At 42.2% G+C, this 20,856-nt stretch overlaps 1 long non-coding RNA gene across 1 annotated transcript in view; it reads right to left on the bottom strand.

The window, feature by feature from the left end:
• The window catches only part of LOC308594677, a 110,837-nt gene that overhangs the window by 39,488 nt on the left and 50,493 nt on the right, over positions 1-20,856 (bottom strand). Inside the window, exon 2 of the long non-coding RNA XR_014011552.1 lies at positions 3,099-3,125. This is a non-coding gene — a long non-coding RNA (uncharacterized lncRNA). The remainder of the gene's footprint in view (positions 1-3,098; positions 3,126-20,856) is intronic.

Genomic DNA, 20,856 nt, shown 5'->3' with positions numbered 1-20,856 from the left:
TGGAAGGGAGATTACTGGGTTGTCTTTTTGTTTTTATTACGTGTTTGTGTGTTTTATATTGTAATTTTGTGTTGTGAACAACCCTGAAATCTGCAGGTAAGATGGAATAAATAAGATGGAAATTCCCAGATGTAAAAAAAAAAAAAAGGTTATTTACGTATGCCATTACGGCGGCCTGTGTTTTGTTAGCCCCAAAATGGAAAATGAGCAAGGTCCCGACCAAAGAAGAATGGCAACTTAAACTGGTGGAATATGTGCAGCTTGCAGATCTAACTTATAGAATAAGGGAACGAGAAGAACATTCTTTAAAGAAGATTGGAAAATGTTTATTGAACATATGGGGGGAAATTGTGTACAGCTGAAAATGCTGGCAGCATTAAGATAAATTCAACAGTGTAAATAAGTTTTGATGGAAGTAATTATGGAATACTGAATGGTTTAGTAGTTTATATAAAATATGCAGGGATTTATGCTACGCAAAATGAACCATGGAAAGAGAAGAAGGGAAGTCACTGATATTTTAAGGTTGTCTAAATGAATATTCTAAACTATAAAACAGAAAATTTAATAAAAACAGAAAATTAAAAAAAAATATATAACACAAATTCAATAAATAAATACATGAATTGTATTGCAATACTGGACTAGATAAGACATTGTCTGGTCCATCAAGTTCATTCTCATGTTCAACTCACTTTGGGAATATGTATTCCGGATCTAAAGAGCTACTACCTGAAATCTCAGTAAGTTTCAACTCCTATTTATTTTGGCAGTGTTATAAAACAATCAGACTACTTATCCCTTCTTCCCTTTAAAAATGGGGGGAGGGGAAGTGTAGGAAGAAAATATTTAAATTTAAGGTTTGAATTGGTTGGAAATCCAGGCTAGTAGGGGAGATAGAAGAGTGTCAGTTTGGAACACAACAACTGTATTTTTAATCCACGGCGCCAGTTGTGTTCCGTCTGAGCTTCAGAGTTTTGCCAAAGCCTTGGTTCATTCATGGCTAATCTGTGGGGTTTTCCTCTGCTAACTCTGAGCCTTGCAAACTCTTCCGACACCTCTAATGATGATCCTTGTATTCTATTACATATCTACAAATTGTAATGACAGATTTTTGACGCAGATGTTTTTGCATGATATTTGGGATGACACTTGACAGTTTTCAGTGGATACAACTAAACCAGAGTTGGCATACGTTAATTATAATATAATGCCGCAGTCATTTTGAGGAGCTTCGGGGGGTAATGACGGCATCAGCTGCTATGCTCAGCTTGAGCTAATTCCTATGAAAGCAATTCTTACAAGGACTGTATACATTATTTGGCCTTTAAAATTACTATGCAATATTTATTTGTTTTTAAATTTCTATTTACATTATGCAACAAGTTGGACTCTTGGGTATGCATTTATATCGAATTTGCCATTTTTAAGTAGCTGGCATATGTTTCTCAGGAAGTCTCCCATCCAGACAATAATATATACATGTTTGCTTTGCCAGTATAAAATCATGCGTCTTTAGACCATTTTGTGGATTTTATAGAAGATGTGACAATTGTGAACACATGAGAGGTGCACTAAAATCCTATGGCTGTTTTACACCTGCATCACTTGGCATCAGTGGTCTCAAGTTATGACTGACATGCTTCAATGGGCTATGGCAGATTCAACACTAAAAACCAAATGTTTATATCAAGCCAAACACAACCCTTTTTGATGATTGATATTAAAATTAAAATATTTGTAGGCAATTCTGATGATCTATCAGGGTCCTCATTCCATCGGCCAGACAATGCAAGTGGTGGACAGGATTGACCCAGCGTCCCAGCTCCTATTCCTGAGATCACACAGAAGCTGTAGAATTTGAGAGTCTACCTAATAGTCAGCTGAAACCTAAGCACGATGCCAACTTGAATAAAATATTGGGGGAGAGGGCAAGTAATCCCCAGCCAACATAATTGATCACAAGACGAGGTGCATGCGCTGTCATTGAAATTCTACTCAATATTGACCCGGAGTAGATTCCAATGTATAGGTAGCAGAGTAAAAACTTGAACATGTTGCAGGCTTCGCAACAAATAGACCAGAGGCAATTGTATTTCATCCAGCAGAGCTTTACTGCTACTGAAGGCAAATGAGCATAACAATCACAAATCCAATACATTCAGGATTGGCACTGTCCACAAGTAATCCAGTTTACAATAACTTATAATAAGTCTAAGCCTTAACCCTACAGTGGTACCTTGGTATGCATACGTCTTAGTTTGCATACATTTTGGATTACAAACACGTCAAACCCAGAAGTGCGTGTCCCAGTTTGCAACCTTTTTTTGGATTACAAACCTTTTTTCCCCCGATTACAAACAAATTTTTTTTGGAGGCCCCATTGGCGAAAGCACACCTTGGGTCACAACCTGTTTTGGTTTACATATGGACCTCCGGAACGGATTATGGTCGTAAACCAAGGTACCACTGTATAGCATACTATGTACAGAACAGCACACCAGAAGGAAGAGAGACAGAAAGAGAAAGTGAAACCCAGGCTCCTTCTGGCCTATTATTATAGTTTCAAATCAGTCTCTTAAGCAATTCAGTCTCTTAAGCTTAAACCAAAAAATAGTATTCTCTATGAAATTGAATACAGTGGTACCTCAGGTTACATACGCTTCAGGTTACAGACTCTGCTAACTCAGAAATATTACCTCGGGTTAAGAACTTTGCTTCAGGATGAGAACAGAAATTGTGCTCCAGCGGCGCGGCAGGAGGCACCATTAGCTAAAGTCGTGCTTCAGGTTAAGAACAGTTTCAGGTTAAGTATGGACCTCTGGAACAAATTAAGTACTTAACCTGAGGTACCACTGTATCAATATATGTATCAAGGCTTTGAGATTAGACCACTGAAGAAGCCCGGAAAACTACCTTGGGAGTGTGCTACCTGCAAGCCCCAGTAAAAGGGCCCCATCAGGGGCAAACAGCGGCCTCTTGATTACTTGGACTGCCAGGGTGAAACAGGCGCAAAACGCCGGCACCCTGTCTACAACTTCACTAACATCCATCTACAACTTCACTAGCATCTGTATTGTGAACAACATCAAACTTACCTTTTGTTGGTATCTTCATGAACTTACCTAAAAGGATAAAGAAAACAAAAGACTGAGTTAAGCACTTGAAAAATCCATTGAAATCAGACATTATAAGTTCATCTTAGGTTGGGTAGTTCACAAGTCTCTGTGGCTTTGAATAACTTTGTGTATTTTTCTCAGAAGATTGATAAAGAATGTGTAATCATTTTGGTAATTATTGTGTGTATATTAATGGCCAACGTGTTGCATGAGTCGTACTACTATCATCAGCACAGGTTGCATTTTTCTAGCACTACCAATACGTTTCCGAGCACAATCCAAAGTGTTGGTGCTGACCTTTAAAGCCCTAAATGGCCTCAGTCCAGTATATCTGAAGAAGTGTCTCCACCCCCATCGTTCTACCCGGACACTGAGGTCCAGCTCCGAGGGCCTTCTGGCGGTTCCCTCACTGCGAGAAGCCAAGTTACAGGGAACCAGGCAGAGGGCCTTCTCGGTAGTGGCGCCCTCCCTGTGGAATGCCCTCCCACCAGATGTCAAAGAGAACAACAACTACCAGACTTTTAGAAGACATCGGAAGGCGGCCCTGTTTAGGGAGGCTTTTAATGTTTGATGTAGTACAGTATTTTAATATATATATTTTGGAATCCGCCCAGAGTGGCTGGAGAAGCCCAGCCAGATGGGCGGGGTATAAATAATAACTTATTATTATTATTAGCACTATTATTATAGTCAGCATGACCTTGACAGAAAGAGATAACAGAACCAGATGAAGCCAGCTGTAATCAACTTATCTGAAGGTATAACCCAAACATCATGAACCTTCTGCTTGTTTCTTTCACACAGATATGCTTCCAGAACCCTCTTGAATTAAGTAGAATAGGAACGATCTCTACACATCAGATTGATAATTTCTGTACTAAGAAATGCAAACTGACATGCACACCATTTGAATGGCAATGCCCATCAACTTTTTTGGGGAGGGGCAGTGTGGCGTTTGCCTCCTAGGTGGGTCATAAGGAAAGGGTTAAAATGAGTTGTGATGTGATTGGCCAGTGGGAATGTAAGGGAGGAGTAAAAGTTAGAGTGGGAGGTTTTGAAAGTCAGTTGATGTTTGGGAATTGGAGAAGGAAGAGGGAGGAATAGGCAGTGGGTTGGTCGAGTTGTATTGTGAGAGAGTGAGAGGAATTGTTAGGTGGAGTCAGACAGATAGTTGGGAATAATCAGTTTGAAGTTGTTAGGAATTAAGATTAAGAAACTGCCAAGAAAAACTAACTGAAACCATAAGCTTGTTTCTGCATTTAAAAATAAACTTGATTATTTGTTAATGTTAACATCTGTCTGGACTCCGTGTTTCCCCGCGAGAAACGAGGTGGTGGCAGCGAAGAACGCAATCACAGTGGTGGCACAGGGTCAATAGACCGTCAAAAGTCCGGGATCCCTGTGTGTTATCGCCACAGGCAGTCTATGAACCTAAGGAGTGTGGTGGGAGAGACCACTGACGCTGGATCATTTAAATGGCCCAATTAGACAGTCAAAAGGCAGACCTGTTTGCCAGGGAGCACAGAGGAGAGATGGAAGCCAGATGGGAGGAGGATGAAATACAGACTAACATAACTGTGCAAATAAGACATCATTCTCAGAATAATTTTAACCAAAAGTCCACAACCATTGCTCCCCCCCCCCCCCGAGGTACGGTATGTAAAATATACAGATTTGTCATGCCGAAGTAGATCTATTTTCCTGGCTTGATCACCTACACTGAGAGCAAGCAGAGGTTCCCTTGGAATAGATTCTGTAGATGGTAATGAACGTAAAAGGTGGCTTGGGGGGTGGGAGAGATGAATTGCAAACAGGTCCCAAAAGAGAATTTATTAATACAGTACCAGGGTCATGTGCTAAAGCTCTCTGGAAACACACTGCGGTATAGGAGAACTTGCATTTCTTAGTTGCCCAGCTGAAGGTACTTGCTGAAACATGTTGGACAATTCAACTGTGTTAATAACTTCTCCTTTGGAACCAGCTTAAAGTTCAGCACAATCCCTTTCACACATTTGAAGGGTAGAGACTTGTTTGCTACTGTAGAGAATGCTCAAATCTTAAACTGTATGTATTTGGTGGGGTTGACTGTCTCACACACTCCTCCAAGCCCATCTTAGGAAGTATCTTGGCACTACTATGATTTACGATGGTTTTGCTGAATTCTATTAATTGTTTTTGTTTTAATGGTATTATTAAAATGGTTATTAAAAACAATTAAAATGAGTCAATGTGCTGCATCCAGTGGCATAAACACCCTGTCCCAACCTATGAAAATCACATTCCCTTGGCCTAAACACTAGTTTAGATACATGTGCTTCTTTGACTTTTATTAAGCTTTTATAAATTCTATTTTAGCTGGTCCCTTGTCAGCCTAGCAGCTAGCAAATGTCCATTTACCAAAAACCTCTTCTTTTCTTGCAACTCCATTAAATTTGGGGAGGGGATAGAGTTAATAGAGAGGAAAATCCTGTGAAATAGCCCCATAGTTATTCTTGGTGGCTATGCCTTGTCTAAACTTCTGACAGTGGTAAAAAAAATGTGGGGTGTGTGGGTGTGGGTGTGAGTGTGAGAGAGAGATGGTATTTTAACCTTTCGTTTTACTGCTGTCTTGTGCTTCAGCAATTCTCCCTAATATGAAGCATTTTAACAATCTTTAAATCTTGAGCTATTCTTACTTATGTAAAGACCTCGAATAACTTCTACTCACTTCATAGTAAAATGAGAGGGCCATAACCTCCATTTAGTGGTAAAGTCTTTCACACAAAAAGCACATTTCCCTGATTCTTACCAACAAATAACCTCTCTCATTCAATATCCTTCATCAATCCCCCTTTTTGTTATATGAGAGGAGGAGAGAAAATGAAGAAAAGCAATTTAGTTTTGACTCCTTGAATCTTATATAAATAATGTGTTGTTTTCTGCTTGCTCGGTGTCCCTTTTAGACCTTCTGCACATGTACACTGAATGTATAAAGGAGGAAGTGGGGGTGGGATCATGTGTCTGGTTGGGTCCACCCCCTGATTCTGATCTGCCTTGTACTCTTTGCCCCAACCTTATCCAGTTAAAGAGCTGCAAAGTGTTCTCTATCTCCATACAGCTGTATGCGCTTCTTGAGAGCAGAAACCCTGCCTGAATGAAGTTCCCTATGCGGGGAGTAAACATTGGCACACCACTGTGTCAGCGTTCAAAGGTTGAAGGGTAAGTGCCTCCAAAGGAATTGCCATTTTCCACACCCACCCTTAGCTTTCAAAAGTTTCTACTCATAATAAGCATCCAATGTGTTTTCTGGTTCACCTTCCAGTCCTCTCTCTCTACTCTTCCTCAGATGCTTTCCCAAAAATTTGCTTTGAATTTCACTTCCTGTGACAACAGAGAAATGTGTGGAAGCCATCTGAGGAAGGTCAATAATCTGAGCACCTGATTACTTGTGACATTCCCATGTAGGAACAATGCCATAGACCCTCCAAGTGTCCCCATTTTCCAGGAACAGTCCTGGATATACAGAAACCATCCCGGTTTCTGTTTTGATCCTGGAATGTCCCGCTTTTCCTTAGGACATCCCTACTTTCATCGGAGAAATGTTGGAGGGTATGGAGTTATGCGACCCAAGGACATAAGTAACTATACAATCTTTAGAAGACACCTTGAAGGCAGCCCTGTATAGGAAAGTTTTGTTTAATGTTTTATTATCTTTTTATATATGTTGGAAGCCTCCCAGGAAGACTGGGGCAACCCAGTCAGATGGGTGGGGTATAAATAATAAAAGTATGTTATTCTTATTATTGTGGGATAGGTAAAGGTAAAGGGACCCCTGACCATTAGGTCCAGTTGTGGCCGACTCTGGGGTTGCGGCACTCATCTCTCTTTATTGGCCGAGGGAGCCGGCGTACAGCTTCTGGGTCATGTGGCCAGCATGACTAAGCTGCTTCTGGTGAACCAGAGCAGCGCACGGAAACGTCATTTACCTTCCCACCAGAGCAGTACATCTTTATCTACTTGCACTTTGACGTGCTTTCGAACTGCTAGGTTGGCAGGAGCAGGGACCGAGCAACGGAAGCTCACCCCGTCGCAGGGATCTGAACCGCCAACCTTCTGATCGGCAAGTCCTAGGCTCTGTGGTTTAACTCACAGCACTACCCGCATCCCTTTATTGTGGGATAGGATGTCCCTACTTTCATAAGAAAAATGTTGGATGGTTTGATGCCAGATTGTGAGAAAAAATACCCATAGGTAATTCCTCCGCAAACAAATAAAACAGGAAAAGAAGTAAATTGCATATACAGAGAAACAGGATGCACAGTGTGAATTTTCCATTGTTTATTTCCTCTTTTCTCTCTCTTCTTTACAGATAATTTATCCTGTTCTTCCCACTCTCAACTCCTAGGGAAATGATACGAAAATCTTGACCACCCTTCTAGATGCAAGATAACACACATACACACAGGATTTGCAAGATATTGTAGTCATAAAGTGGTAAACGGCATGAAGAAAGCTTAAAAGGTGAAGTTACTCATATTATTAGATATGGAATAGTCAATTAATGATTACAGGAAAATACTTTGTAACTTATTAAAACTTGGGAGTTAAACGTTATTGCTGCAGGTAGACTGATATATACACATGCAAACAGCATTAAAATACAATCCTTTAATCTCTTTTCAGGACAAATTTAGCAATAAAGAGAGAGAAAAGGTTTTAAAATAGAAAGTGTTATCAGCCAAATATATAACTTTACGGAGTGCACAGGTCTGATAGATACAGGAAAGCAGACATAAATTAGAACAGTCAATTTTGTTGGCGGTGGGCCCTTTGACAGATTCATGACAAGATGGAGGAATAATTTTTGTAAGAAAGAGAAGGTTGAAAGATTCATGATCCGACACAGAAAAATCAGTTTTATGGGGGGAAGCTGGCCTAGGAGATTTGTGATGGAAGCATTTTTTGAGAACTCTTAGGTGGATAGATGCAAGCTAAGAATAATTATGCGGCGTGATCCAAAGCATGCTTATTAGGAAGTCGTTCCCGGTGAGTTCAGTGGGAATTACTTTTCTATCAGGACTAGCCTGAAGTGGAGAGGGTTTACTTTCTAGTTCAAAGTCTTTGAGGTCAATGGAGTGTGCTGGGAATTAGAATGCCAGAACAGAGTGCATTGCTGCATTGACCAGGTGAACTCAGAAGTCCGTCTTTTAGGATTTATTCCAGAATAAACTGTCTATACTTCCTCCTGGTTACATAGGGCCTAATAAAAAACAACCTTATTCCCTTTTGCACATGAAGAGAATTCTAAGGACTGAGGAAGCACAAACACAAACAGACACAGTCCGTGGTAGATTACCAGGTTAGTTCCCAGCTCCTACTCAACTTTAAGGAGAGTTCTAGGACACAGATATAAATTATAACTAACCAAACATACTCATAGAGTGATACTCAGCTGTGGCATCCCATCAGTCAAAGTATTTCCACTTACTCAATGGGACTTTCCCACCCCTCTTCTCCCTGCATTCTCCCCAATTCTGCTCCAGAAGGTTAGGGGAACCCCTAAAACAGATTTAGGGGTGAGAGGTGGAAGGAAAGAGAGAGAAATTTCTTTGTGCAATCAAAAAACCTTGCACTCACATAGTATTCATTCAAAGTTATGCTGAATTCCACCTAAAGTTGTTCTCTCTCATTTTCTTTGGGGAAAAATGTCCCTGTTTTTGACACTCTTCTCAAAATATCTTAACGAGCTTTCATTTTCTTCTGAATTGCACATGCATTCAAAGAAGTCCTGTCAAATCAGCATTGTAATGATATTCTGATATGAAGGTGTCAGAGCTGCCCAAGGTCCCAGCTCACCAAGGACCAACGCCAGTTCGTCGCTATATACAAAAGTCTTTATTGAAGTTCATTTACACTTTGACAGCCGCAGCGTGCAGCTCTACGTCTGAAACTCTAGACCGCCGAAGCTCCGTCTGAATCTCCTCCCCCCAGACACCAGTTTAAGACTCTAGCCTTGCTCCACCTCTTCCTCTGCTCTTTCCGCCTCTGGCTCCGCCTGTCAGCTGGGGTCTCGCCCTTCCTAGAGTCTTCTGACGCTGAATACCCTGATTCTTTTCCTTGCCTCCGGCGGGCTTTAGGACCTGGTTCCCAATCTGGGTTTTCTGCTGTCCTGCGCGCCTGTACATTTGAACTTGGCGCGCGCGCCCAGCCGGCAACCTTCCTCCTGACCGTTACACTGCTCCTGTCACTGCTTCCCCCTTTGGGGGGGGGGGCTAGCTGGACCCGACCTTCCTTCCGTTCCCTCACTCTCCGATGGAGGCGTGGTCAGCCCTGACTCATCTTCTCTCCCTGCTGGAGGAGACGCTGGCCCTGCCCCATGGGACTCTCCCCCCCCCCCACTATGCTCTGGTGGGGAAGCTGGTCCTGATTTCCAGCTGCTGCTTTGGGAGTCCCCGCAGGCCCCTTGTTTCTGGTGTGTCCCCCCGGGACCCCCCTTGCCCTGACCATGGGCGCCTCCTTCTGGGAATCTTCTGATTCGCTGGAGAAGCTCATGGAATCTCTTGGGTCACTGCCATACTCCCCTACGCTCCCCTCCGATTCTTCCCCTTCGCTCTCCATCTCCTCTCTCCCCTGTGCCTCTGTTCCTGAGTCCCTGACAGAAGGTCTACTTCATCTTCTTCTGTGATCACTCGTAGCCGAGTAAGATTGTCTTCCATAAAAACTGTTTTAACAGTGAGTCCGTAAGTGACTGTGAAGGCCAGTTGTGGATCCACACGTCCTTCCACAGTGGGGGTAGAGGTTTCTAGGTAGGAGTTGATCACAGTGAGGGTTTGCCAAGCATGCCTTCCTCTTAGCTTGTTTCTGCCTTTTGTCCTGAGTCTGAGCATCTTCAAAGCCCATGGCACCTTTGGTAAAGGCTGTTCTCCAACTGGAGCACTCGCAGGCCAGTGTTCCCCAGTTGTCAGTGTTTATACTACTTTTTTTTAGATTTGCCTTGAGGGAGTCTTTAAACCTCTTTTGTTGACCACCCGCATTACACTTTCCATTTTTAAGTTCGGAATAGAGTAGTTGCTTTGGAAGATGATAATCAGGCATCCACCTAACATGACCAATCCAATGAAGTTGATGTTGAAGAATCACCACTTCGACACTGGTGATTTTTGCTTCTTCGCACTGGCATTAGTTGGCCTGTGTTCCCAAGTGATATGTAATATTTTTTGGAGACGCCATTGATGGAATCTTTCCAGGATTTGGAGATGGTGTTTATAAGTGGTCCATGTTTGACAAGCATACAGTAAGATTGGTAGTACAATATGATATGAAGGTATCCTCTTGTCAGTACCAGAGCCGCCCCCTTGGTCAGCACTCTATGTGTTGTGTCCCATTGACCCACACAACTTTATCCAGTGATGTTTCCTGACATGTTGAGTACTCCCTGACTTATAGCATCATCCCATTTCTTATCCCATCCTATGGAGGCTGTCCTGTATCTCTTTGCAAAGTTGAATAGGGGTGATGAACTAGCTTGTTGATCCACCATGATCTCATGTTCATCTTTATCAAAGTCACTGCTGACAAAAGAATCAGCAGCAGCTCCAAAAACGCACAGCACACATTTTCAAATAGAAACAGCAACTTGAAATCAACACACACACACACGTCTGTACTTGTACTAGAAACCAGCTACCCTGAACCACTGACCCAGGACAGCATTTGCAATCCCCTCCTTCTTTTCACCCCACAACTGCAATCGGAAACATCTTCAGCTGTCATTGAAGCATACATTCACTTCCTAACAAATAGGTTTTTTAAATTATTTTTTGCTGCAGTTAATTTAAAGTTCACCGCTGTAAGCAAGCATCATTATTTGCAGACCTGCTTAGCATTAACACTTCCATGCCATTTCTTGAACAGAGGAGGAATAATGAGCAATTAGATGATGCAGACCTAGGAAACAGGAGCTGGCAATATTTCAAGACAAACACAACAGGTTAAAATAGAAATGCCGCACACCGAGTCTGCTTTTTTTGTGTTGCTTATTTCAGTTAATTTCTGGTGATGATGTCATAAAAGCCTAGCAAGTGACAGCCAATGGAGCTTGTCATTTAAACAAGTCAATAAACATAAGAAAAGTCTCATGGATCCAGAATTTCACAACTGAATATAATGAGAACGTATTTGCTGCATTACCAATAAAGACTTCAAGATGAACTCCAATTCCAGCTTCTACCTTTCCATCGGTGGCAGATTGTTTAGCATGTAATGATGATGATGATGATGATTTATTACTTATACCCCTCTCATCTGGCCGGGCCTCCCCAGCCACCTTGGGCGGCTTCTAACAGGATATTAAAAAACAATAAAACATCAAACATTAAAAACTTCCCCTAAACAGGGCTGCCTTCACATGTCTTCTAAAAGTCAGATAGTTGTTTCTTTCCTTGACATCTGATGGGAGGGCGTTCCACAGGGTGGGTGCCACTACTGAGAAGGCCCTCTGCCTGGTTCCCTGTAACTTCACTTACTGCAGCGAGGGAACCGCCAGAAGGCCCTCGGAGCTGGACCTCATTGTCCGGGCATAACGACGGGGGTGGAGACACTCCTTCAGGTATACTGGGCCGAGGCCAGCATACACCTCAGTGTTCCCTGTCAGGGACAGATCTCTTGTGTAACTTCTGGTACCACTACCTGACAGGTTTCTGTCTCTGCCCTTAAACATTTTTGTCAGTTTGTGCACATGCGTACTAGTATTCTTTTCACCCCATCCCAGAATTACCTATGCAGATGAATAAATTCTGCTGCACATGTTTTGAGTTGCAGTTGTTCAATACATGAAAATCCAATCTAAACTCAAGCATTCAGCTGCATGGTCTTCTATTCAAATTAAAACATTTGATGACTGAAAATTCAGGTATGGATTTGGAGAGAGGGTTCAAAACACCTCGCCAATTATCCACCCTATTGGTGGACAGAGAAATTGGGACAGGAGGGTGGGATTTCTCTAAATTTCTCCAACCATTTCCCAAGACTGAGATTCGGCATCACCAGTAGCATTAGACAGATTGTTTCTTCCACCAGGTACAGCAAAGTTGACAGCCTAGCCAACATTTTGCATCTTCCACAAGGTCTCAGATTGAGCACCATTCCATGGCATTGCAGAAAGAAATCGTAGCTTGGCATAAAAAAGAGGGCAGGTAATATTCTAAGAAATTCCACAAAGTGGCCCCCTTTGTGCGTGGAGAAAAAGAAAACCTCGGAACCTTTTTCAGGAAACAAATGTCTTCAGTGAAATTTCAGCTCCTATCTACAACGAATACAGCATTTAACAGGTGGATGTGTGCCCCAGTTGACTCCCCATCCCATCTGAGCATATTGCTATTAAAAATGCTTCCAACAGCCTCCCACATGGAGCCATAATGTGAATATTAGAGACAGACTACACAAAGAGAGAAGATAGAAAGAAAAAAAGGAGGAAATCCCACACAAAGAAAAATAGTCTTCGACACCTAAGACTAAGTTCAACATATTTATTCTCACATATTTCCCAAAAGATAGGAGGGCATCCTCCTTTTCTATTTCTATTTCTATTTCTTCTTCACAAAAAGAGCTACTTAAAAAAAATCATGATGTCAATATCTGATATCTCTCTTACCCTCCTGATTTTTCCTTTCACACATTAGGGCATTTAATCCACTTATATTAGCAGCAACATGTGCATATGGTTAAGAGAACAACAGAACTATAGTTTAACTGGATGAAATGGGGATGTATTTAACCACTGTCATTACTTCAGCAATTATTAAGCCAAACAAACATAGTATGACAAAAGGAATTAAGGAGAATAATTTAGGAAATGAAGTTCTTTTTTAAAAAAAGTGGGCTTTGCGTATTGAGCTTAAATCATTTTGGAACAACAATTTCCAAAGTAGACTGCCAAATACCAAATTTGGGGGCACCAAATCTGGGCTGCAGAGACTTACATTTATATTTCCCCCCACAGCCATGAAGCTAACTGGGTTAATCTTAGAGCATTATATGGTTTCCAGGGTTGTGAGAATATGGGGCAAACCGTCAGCTCCTTGGAGGTAGGATACATATGTTCTGAAGACTATAGCAAATCTAGTCCATGATATGGGAGACTCAATGTGATCTCTGTGTCCAAAGATGCAATGCCCCTCTTCACCCAGGACAGACTATCCTGTCAACACTATATGAAAGGGAGGAAGAAGTTCACCTGTGTAGGGTGGACGCTGTCGGGCATGCTTGAGGAGATGCAAGGTGTGACAAGTTGGATCATCTTAAAAGATGGTCCTGGTTGCAGGCAGGCCCTCAACACAGCTCCAACCCCCCCCCCCCCCGGCATGGGTGGAGTGAGGCCTTCCATGCCAGGGTGACACCATGATGACCCCAGGCCTCCTTGGCCAATCACTTTGAGTGGGGTGATTGTGGGGGGGTATATAAGCAGCAGCGTGACGTGTGCTGTGCAGCTGCTTTGCACTGCCAAACACCCGCCCACCGGCCCTTTTATTTTAGGTGTCCTCTGGCCTGGCTTTGGACTTTGGTTGGTCGCCTGTCGTGGGATGGAGGCCAGGTAGGAATTTTTCCATTTGGCAGATTGGCACTGGCCACTTGGTTTTCGTCTACCTCTTAGCAATCATCACAAGTTTGTAAGGTTTGGCAGTGAGGTATTGGCTTATTGATGTGGGGGGAGGGGAGGCTGGCCATCGCCTGCCCCTCCATTGACCAAGGGTATTCTGTTAAAGGAATCTGGGGCCTGGATCCTGTCCAAAGTCCGCTTGAGGGGCTAGGGCCAGGCCAGGTCTGGCCTCTGGGAACACCAAGGAGAGGTGTTCCCCCGATGTGGCTACCTCTTTTGGTGGTTTACCCTTTCATGACTCCCTGCAAGGTGGACAGGAGTCAGATATAGTCTATTGCCAATGCCTAGGCCAATACTGCTCACATTTATGGTAATCAATAAAGTTGTGGTCTAAATTTTGCCCATTAGCCTTAAACCTTAAATTCTGTGCCAGTGTGAATTTATTTCTTATGGGGGACTGGCTTGGGACCTTGACACGCAATGGAATCTGCAGCAACTAAATGAACATCGCTGAAGATAGGACACACGGCCGATCCTCACTTGCAGAACTCAGTGAATTAAAGTATTTGAGTACATTGAGCTCAGGCCATACTGGGCTTACAAACGGTGTGATTGCCTGGGCACATTAGTGTGGCATTAGACTGGGACACGGGTGGCGCTGTGGTCTAAACCACTGAGTCTCTTGGGCTTGTCGATCAGAAGGTTGGCGGTTTGAATCCCCATGACGGGGTGAGCGCCCGTTGCACTGTCCCAGCTCCTGCCAACCTAGCAGTTGGAAAGCACGTCAAAGTGCAAGTAGATAAATAGGTACCGCTGCAGTGGGAAGGTAAATGGCATTTCCATGCACTCTGGCTTCCGTCACAATGTCCTGTTGTGCCAGAAGCGATTTAGTTATGCTGGCCACATGTCCCGGAAAGCTGTCTGTGGACAACCACCGGCTCTCTTGGCCTGAAAGTGAGATGAGTGCTGCAACCCCATAGTCGCCTTTGACAGGACTTAAACGTTCAGGGGTCCTTTACCTTTTACCTTTGTGGCATGAGGGAATTTGTTCATACACTGCTAGAAATAAGTTAACCAATTCATTAGGTTCCACTGAATCCAAATATCTATGCATGCAAACAGCTGTCCAATGTGTTTTGCCACTTCCTGTTTTAACTTTGCCTCTTTCCAATTAATCTGCCCTTGGGGTGGATTATGTTGTCCTCTGTCTGCATCAGGTGCAATTGGAACATTCATCTATTCCCTAGCAGAGACACTGTTGTTACCTGTGCTCAAAGGATCTGCACTTGCATCCATTGTATCTCATCATGAGTCACTGCTCAGGCTTTCCTATCATAAGTAATCTTGTCCCACTCAACAGAATGAACAGAAAGACCCCCCACAGGAGGAGAATTGGCTAGTCACATTTAGAATTAAGTGAGCTTGTACACATTATGATCCCAAGATCCCTCTCCCTGCAAGACCATTAGTAAAGGGTAAAGGGACCCCTGACCATTAGGTCCAGTTGTGACCAACTCTGGGGTTGCGGCGCTTGTCTTGCTTTATTGGCCGAGGGAGTCGGCGTTTGTCTGCAGACAGCCTCCGGGTCATGTGGCCAGCATGACTAAGTCGCTTCTGGTGAATCAGAGCAGCACATGGAAACGCCGTTTACCTTCCCGCTGGAGCGGTACCTATTTATCTACTTGCACTTTGATGTGCTTTTGAAGTGCTAGTTTGGCAGGAGCAGGGACCGAGCAATGGGAGCTCACCCCATCACAGGGATTCGAACTGCAGACCTTCTGATCGGCAAGTCCTAGGCTCTGTGGTTTAATCCACAGCGCCACCCGCATCCCTGCAAGACCATTACCCAGTGTCTAAAAATACCTAAGTGCACCAGTGGGGGTGGTTTCCTCTGAGACCAGGATTTTTTTTACTTAATTACACTCCCAAATTAAACCTTTTCAAACTGCCAAATGTAGCATGACTCCAAGTGAATTTCAGAAACCAATAAATAAATGTGTCAACTATGACACATTTGAGAAACACAGACCTGGGTTACATGTGTATTAATGATTAGTTTAGAAGTCTGTTACTTAAAAGGGGGGGGGGGATGGAGAGAGATAAGGCAACATTAACAGTCTTTTCAATGTTATTTCAAACTATGGAACATTGCCAACTCAGAATGTCACTGAAAATGCTGTCCCAAGATTCCATTGACAAAGGTTTTTTTTAACTCTGCATCTTGTCATCTTAAAAAGATAAGAAAAAGAAACAGGGAGTAAAAGCTGCTAGTGGTTCGGTTTTCAAATGTACTGGACTGCTTGAGTCTATGGCAGCACAAGCTTCATTTGAATTCCAGATCCAATGTTACCATTATTAGGGATTCAAAACAGATACACATATCACTTAAAAACACAGATAAAATCCAAGTTCTTTTGGTACTACTTTTTTGTATTCAGAATACATCTTAGTGAAATCTGAGAAACTGAAGGGGGGAAGTTAGTAACTTTTCTGAACACTTAGGGTGTAATCTCACTGTATACAAGTTGTACAAGTGACAATAAAGTATTTCAATTTAGGGACTTGGTCAAATCATCCAAAGAAACTGATGAGCAGCAAGTCTAATGTTAATAATAATGAAAAAGTGTACAGTTTCTTTATTTACCTGAGGTTTGCAGCTCATGATTTGATTAATTTCAAAAAAATTAGGAGGAATACTAATTTTGTCAAATGCTTTTTGCTTCAAGAAAAGAAATGAAAAACCTCATGGAGCTCACTTAAACACCAATTGTGTTTCTACTTTTGTTGTGGGCAAAATCTCCAAAACCAAAATTAGATATTTCTGAATAGGATAGAAATTATACAACCTGGAAGAGTCAAACATATTCAGCAAAAGGGATATGAATAGAGAGTGGGACTGCATAAATGCAACTGAACTCTGCTTTATATGCAGACTTTGGCAGAAACACAAATTAGTGTGTGGGCTTCTCAAACAGAAATTTGGATGAGCTTATTTGCTATTGTGTTGTGGGAAAGAGGTTTCTTTTCTCAGCTTTTTTTTAAAATTGCACACAAGTTACTGGTATATTTGGTGCTCAGAACCTCTAACTTCACCCTAAAATATTGAAAATTTTCCAGTTCTGTATTGGATATTACTGGAACTCCACAATGATTTTATATATACTCTTATGTAGTTTTAATCTGCCATTAGGAAATTAGCCTGATCTCTTAAAAATGTAAGTGCATTCAATTTGATGCAAACTAGTTAACACAACTTTTAAAAAAATCATTACTGGCTGCCATTTAGAGAATGGCAGTTGGCCAACAAAGTACTCAATGAAATATTCTATATGTGCATCTTCCACTGAATCAGGTTTCCAATTTTTTAAAATTCTTCTTTGTAATGCAAATGTTCTTCCTCTCTTTTTTTCTCTATCTCTCCTCTCTCACTGCCTCCCACCCATCATTCAGTTTCAAATTTTAGTAGAACATAAACAAACTTCAGGGGTCTAAACGGTATTGCAAAAACATTTTAACTGACAGAATTCAAACATGTCAATGAACTAGGAAATTGTATAAGCAGTTTGGGGTTGGGTAGGGGGAAGTTAAGACAGGATAGCAGAGGTTACACACTGAAGGGGAGCACATAAACAATAACTTTAAAAAAATGCTCTGAGAAGAGAAGGAAGCCGTATGGAAGACTCAGTTGAACGTTTAGCTATCAGGCCTCTCAAATCTTAAAACAGTCAATGACTGATATGTCATCTTGTGTGGATGCTATGCATTAATTTATACTGGTATTGAGAATATGGCTGATGAAACTCAGTGAGTTTCTTAGGTTTATGCTCACCATGTATTCAATAAATAAAAGTAAAAAGATAAAAGACCCCTGGATGGTTAAGTCCAGTCAAAGGTGACTATGGGGTTGCAGTGCTCATCTTGCTTTCAGCCCGGCGTTGTCCACAGACAGTTTTCTGGATCATGTGGCCAACAGGATTAAACCATTTCTGACACAACGGAACACCGTGATAGAAACCAGAGTGCCTGGAAACGCCGTTTACCTTCCCGCTGCAGTGGTACCTATTTATCTACTTGCACTGGTGTTCTTTCAAACTGCTATGTTGGCAAGAGCTGGGACAGAGCAACAGGAGTTCACCCCATTGCGGGGATTTGAGCCGCCAACCTGCTGATCAGCAAGCCCAAGAGGCTCAGTGGTTTAGACCACAGCACCATCCGCGTATCAATAAATACTAGGGGTGGGGAGGAGATCATACTGTTTGGCCTGCTTTTTACCATGGCATGGTGAGAATGGGCTTCTACATGTGTAAAACTATATATGCACATGACTGGAAGTGATAGCAATGACAGGTATTTTGGTTCTAGCCAGCTAAATATTTATTGTTATTGTTAAATGTATTTCTCTTCTATTGTTAACAATCTAGGAGGTTCCATTTGTGACCAGCAGATAGGATAAAAATGTAGATGGTACAGATGCCATCCTGACTGATGCTGTGTAGAAGTCCAATAAACAGAAGAGACAAAGACAAGCTACCGGTAATCCACCGTATCTTTTCAACATCTGCCTCAGTACTCTTATACTGCAGCATGACAACTGTGAACCAAAAGTGAAGATTGGCAGTGCTCCTATTTCTGTAGCCAATGCTCCCCCACTGTCTAGCCCATGATTCTGGCTAAGGATTTACTCTGGCTCAAAATAAATTCGGAGATAGTTTATGGAATTCTTGGCCTAGCTTGTTGAAAGAAGCCTGGATGGAGAAGGAGAATGTGAAGTGGGCATCTCCTTTGTGGTCGGGGCAATACAATTTGTGTGCACGCATGCACACTAATGAGGGGTGAGTTCCTCTTAAAGAGGTATCCCGCCTCAAATTACTAACAATGGGAACAGCAACTATTATCTTGGCCGCTGTTTCCCACCTCCAAAGTTTTGTACTCCATCAATGCCAATGGCCAGGCATGATGGAAGGTGTAGTCCAAAATTTCTACTGGACACCAGGTTGAGGAGGAAGACTGATCTCTACCCTTTACCTATGATTTATCCAATAGATCACTGTACATCCACCTTGCCAATCATGGTGGTTTTCCGGTGTATTTCATCAGGTCATTCCACTCTTCTACTTTGTCCCAATTACTGTCGGACATAACTATGCTGTATAGTATAGACAGGGCTGAGGCTTAAGGAGGGAAACTCCATTCTGAATATCACTACATTGAGAAATTACAATGATGAAGACTTTCTTCCATTGCTGATGATTGTCGTGCTATTTGCCATGTAAGAATGCAACTGAATAGAAATGCTGCAAGATCGGTACTTCAAAATCGTGATGGATAATTTTATAAAGGCAAAGAATATGATTACTAGATTATTTTACCCTAGTTTTCTGAGTGACAGGTCATTCTCAAAAGGCATATGGATTAATGAATATATCTTGGGACTGCTCCCCCCCCCTCCAGAATGGCATGGCCATATTTGGTTTGCTTCAAGTGGTGTTTTTCAGTCTCATAATGCTATCTTTTGATGTGAAGTGAATGATTTGATGAACACTAATGTAGACCCATTGAGGACAATGTGACGTAAAACAAAAAAGCAAAAACCTGGTATACTGTATTTCTGATTACAGCAGAAATAGGAATGATTCATAAGTGACACATTGACTTCTATTGCCCCATTCAACTGCTAAAAAAGAATATATGAATAATGTAATGATGATAAAGATAAGATAAGATGTTGACTGGCAGTCAACATCTGATGCAATTAGGTATCCAAAAGTACACTCTTCAATAAGGCAGAACATTTGACTAAATTGTCACCTAGCCAGCTGAGTAAAAGTCACCAGGCATATGTGGTAGACCACCAGAGGCTAAGCAAACATCCTGTTTTTTCTTGCCTGAAACTGCAACAAATGGACATGATTATCACCTTCATTGTTACCTTTTTGGCTGCTTTTCCATTGAAAACCACGCCCAAAGCAGCTCAAAGGCTTGGCAAACATCAGGCAGGGCACAATACGTGATTGGTAATCCGCATTCAGTTTGGTAGATCACACGTTATAGGCCTGTTTTAGAGGAAATGAGTGGGTTCTGCAATTGCAGAAATGCACATCAATTACTTAAAGTACAAGTTTTCTGCCAATATAAAGAGTAGGAAAATATCCCTGCAATTTTGCTGCCAGGTGCGGTGAGACATGGAAACATACTGTAGGAACAAAGGAAGATGCCTTATATTCCTCCATCTTACTCAGTGTTCTCTACACTGATTGGTAGTGGCTCTCTGGCGTTTTAGAAAAGAGTACGGTATTTTTCAGTCCTACCTGAAGATGCCAGGAATTGAATGTAGAATTTTCTACATGCCAATCAGATGCTCTACCATTGAGTTACAACCCTTCCCCAATAATATATGCTTAATATAAAGTACTTTGCTGGGAAGTGGTAATCAAAAGTATACAATATGCAATGTTTAACTGTTAACTTTGCAGTGGCATAGCGTGGGGGGTGCAGGGGGGGCCGGCCACACCGGGCGCAACATCTGGGGGTTAGGGTTAGGGGGCGCAAATCCACGGGTTAGGGGGCGCAAATCCACGGGTTAGGGGGCGCAAATTACTTGCCTTGCCCCGGGTGCTGACAACCCACGCTACGCCACTGTAACTTTGAGCTAATATGGGTTCCAGATGAAAGGCTGGCCTCAAATAAGAAAGATCTGAATTCAGGTCCTTGCCAAGTAAAGAATTCTCTCACTAGCTCTGGGCAATTTGCAGTCTATTGCCCATAGTCGTCCTCCTCCTCCTCCTCCTCCTCTTTTGTAATATTGGGATTTACCAGGAGTCTTACAGGGTTTATCTGAGGATGACTGAGGTAATGTAAATAATTAAAGTGCTCTAGAAATGATTAATCATCACACCATCTGGGTTTCTTCTCTCAACTCTGAGTCCAGCTGCCATGGAAATTGAAAGATAGGCTGTACTCACAACACAGAGCACCAAAATATATAAATAAAAAAAATTCCTTCCTGTAGCACCTTATAGAAGGATCTGGCAACTTCTGTTTCAGTGTATCTGAAGAAGTGTGCATGCACACGAAAGCTTATACCAAGAACTAACTTAGTTGGTCTTTAAGGTGCTACAGGAAGGATTTTTTTTATTTTGACTATGGCAGACCAACACGGCT

This window comes from Podarcis bocagei (genome assembly GCF_964188305.1).
Source record: "Podarcis bocagei genome assembly, chromosome: 9".
NCBI classification, from domain to species: Eukaryota; Metazoa; Chordata; class Lepidosauria; order Squamata; family Lacertidae; genus Podarcis; species Podarcis bocagei.
This window is presented reverse-complemented; position numbering and strand designations above follow the sequence as displayed.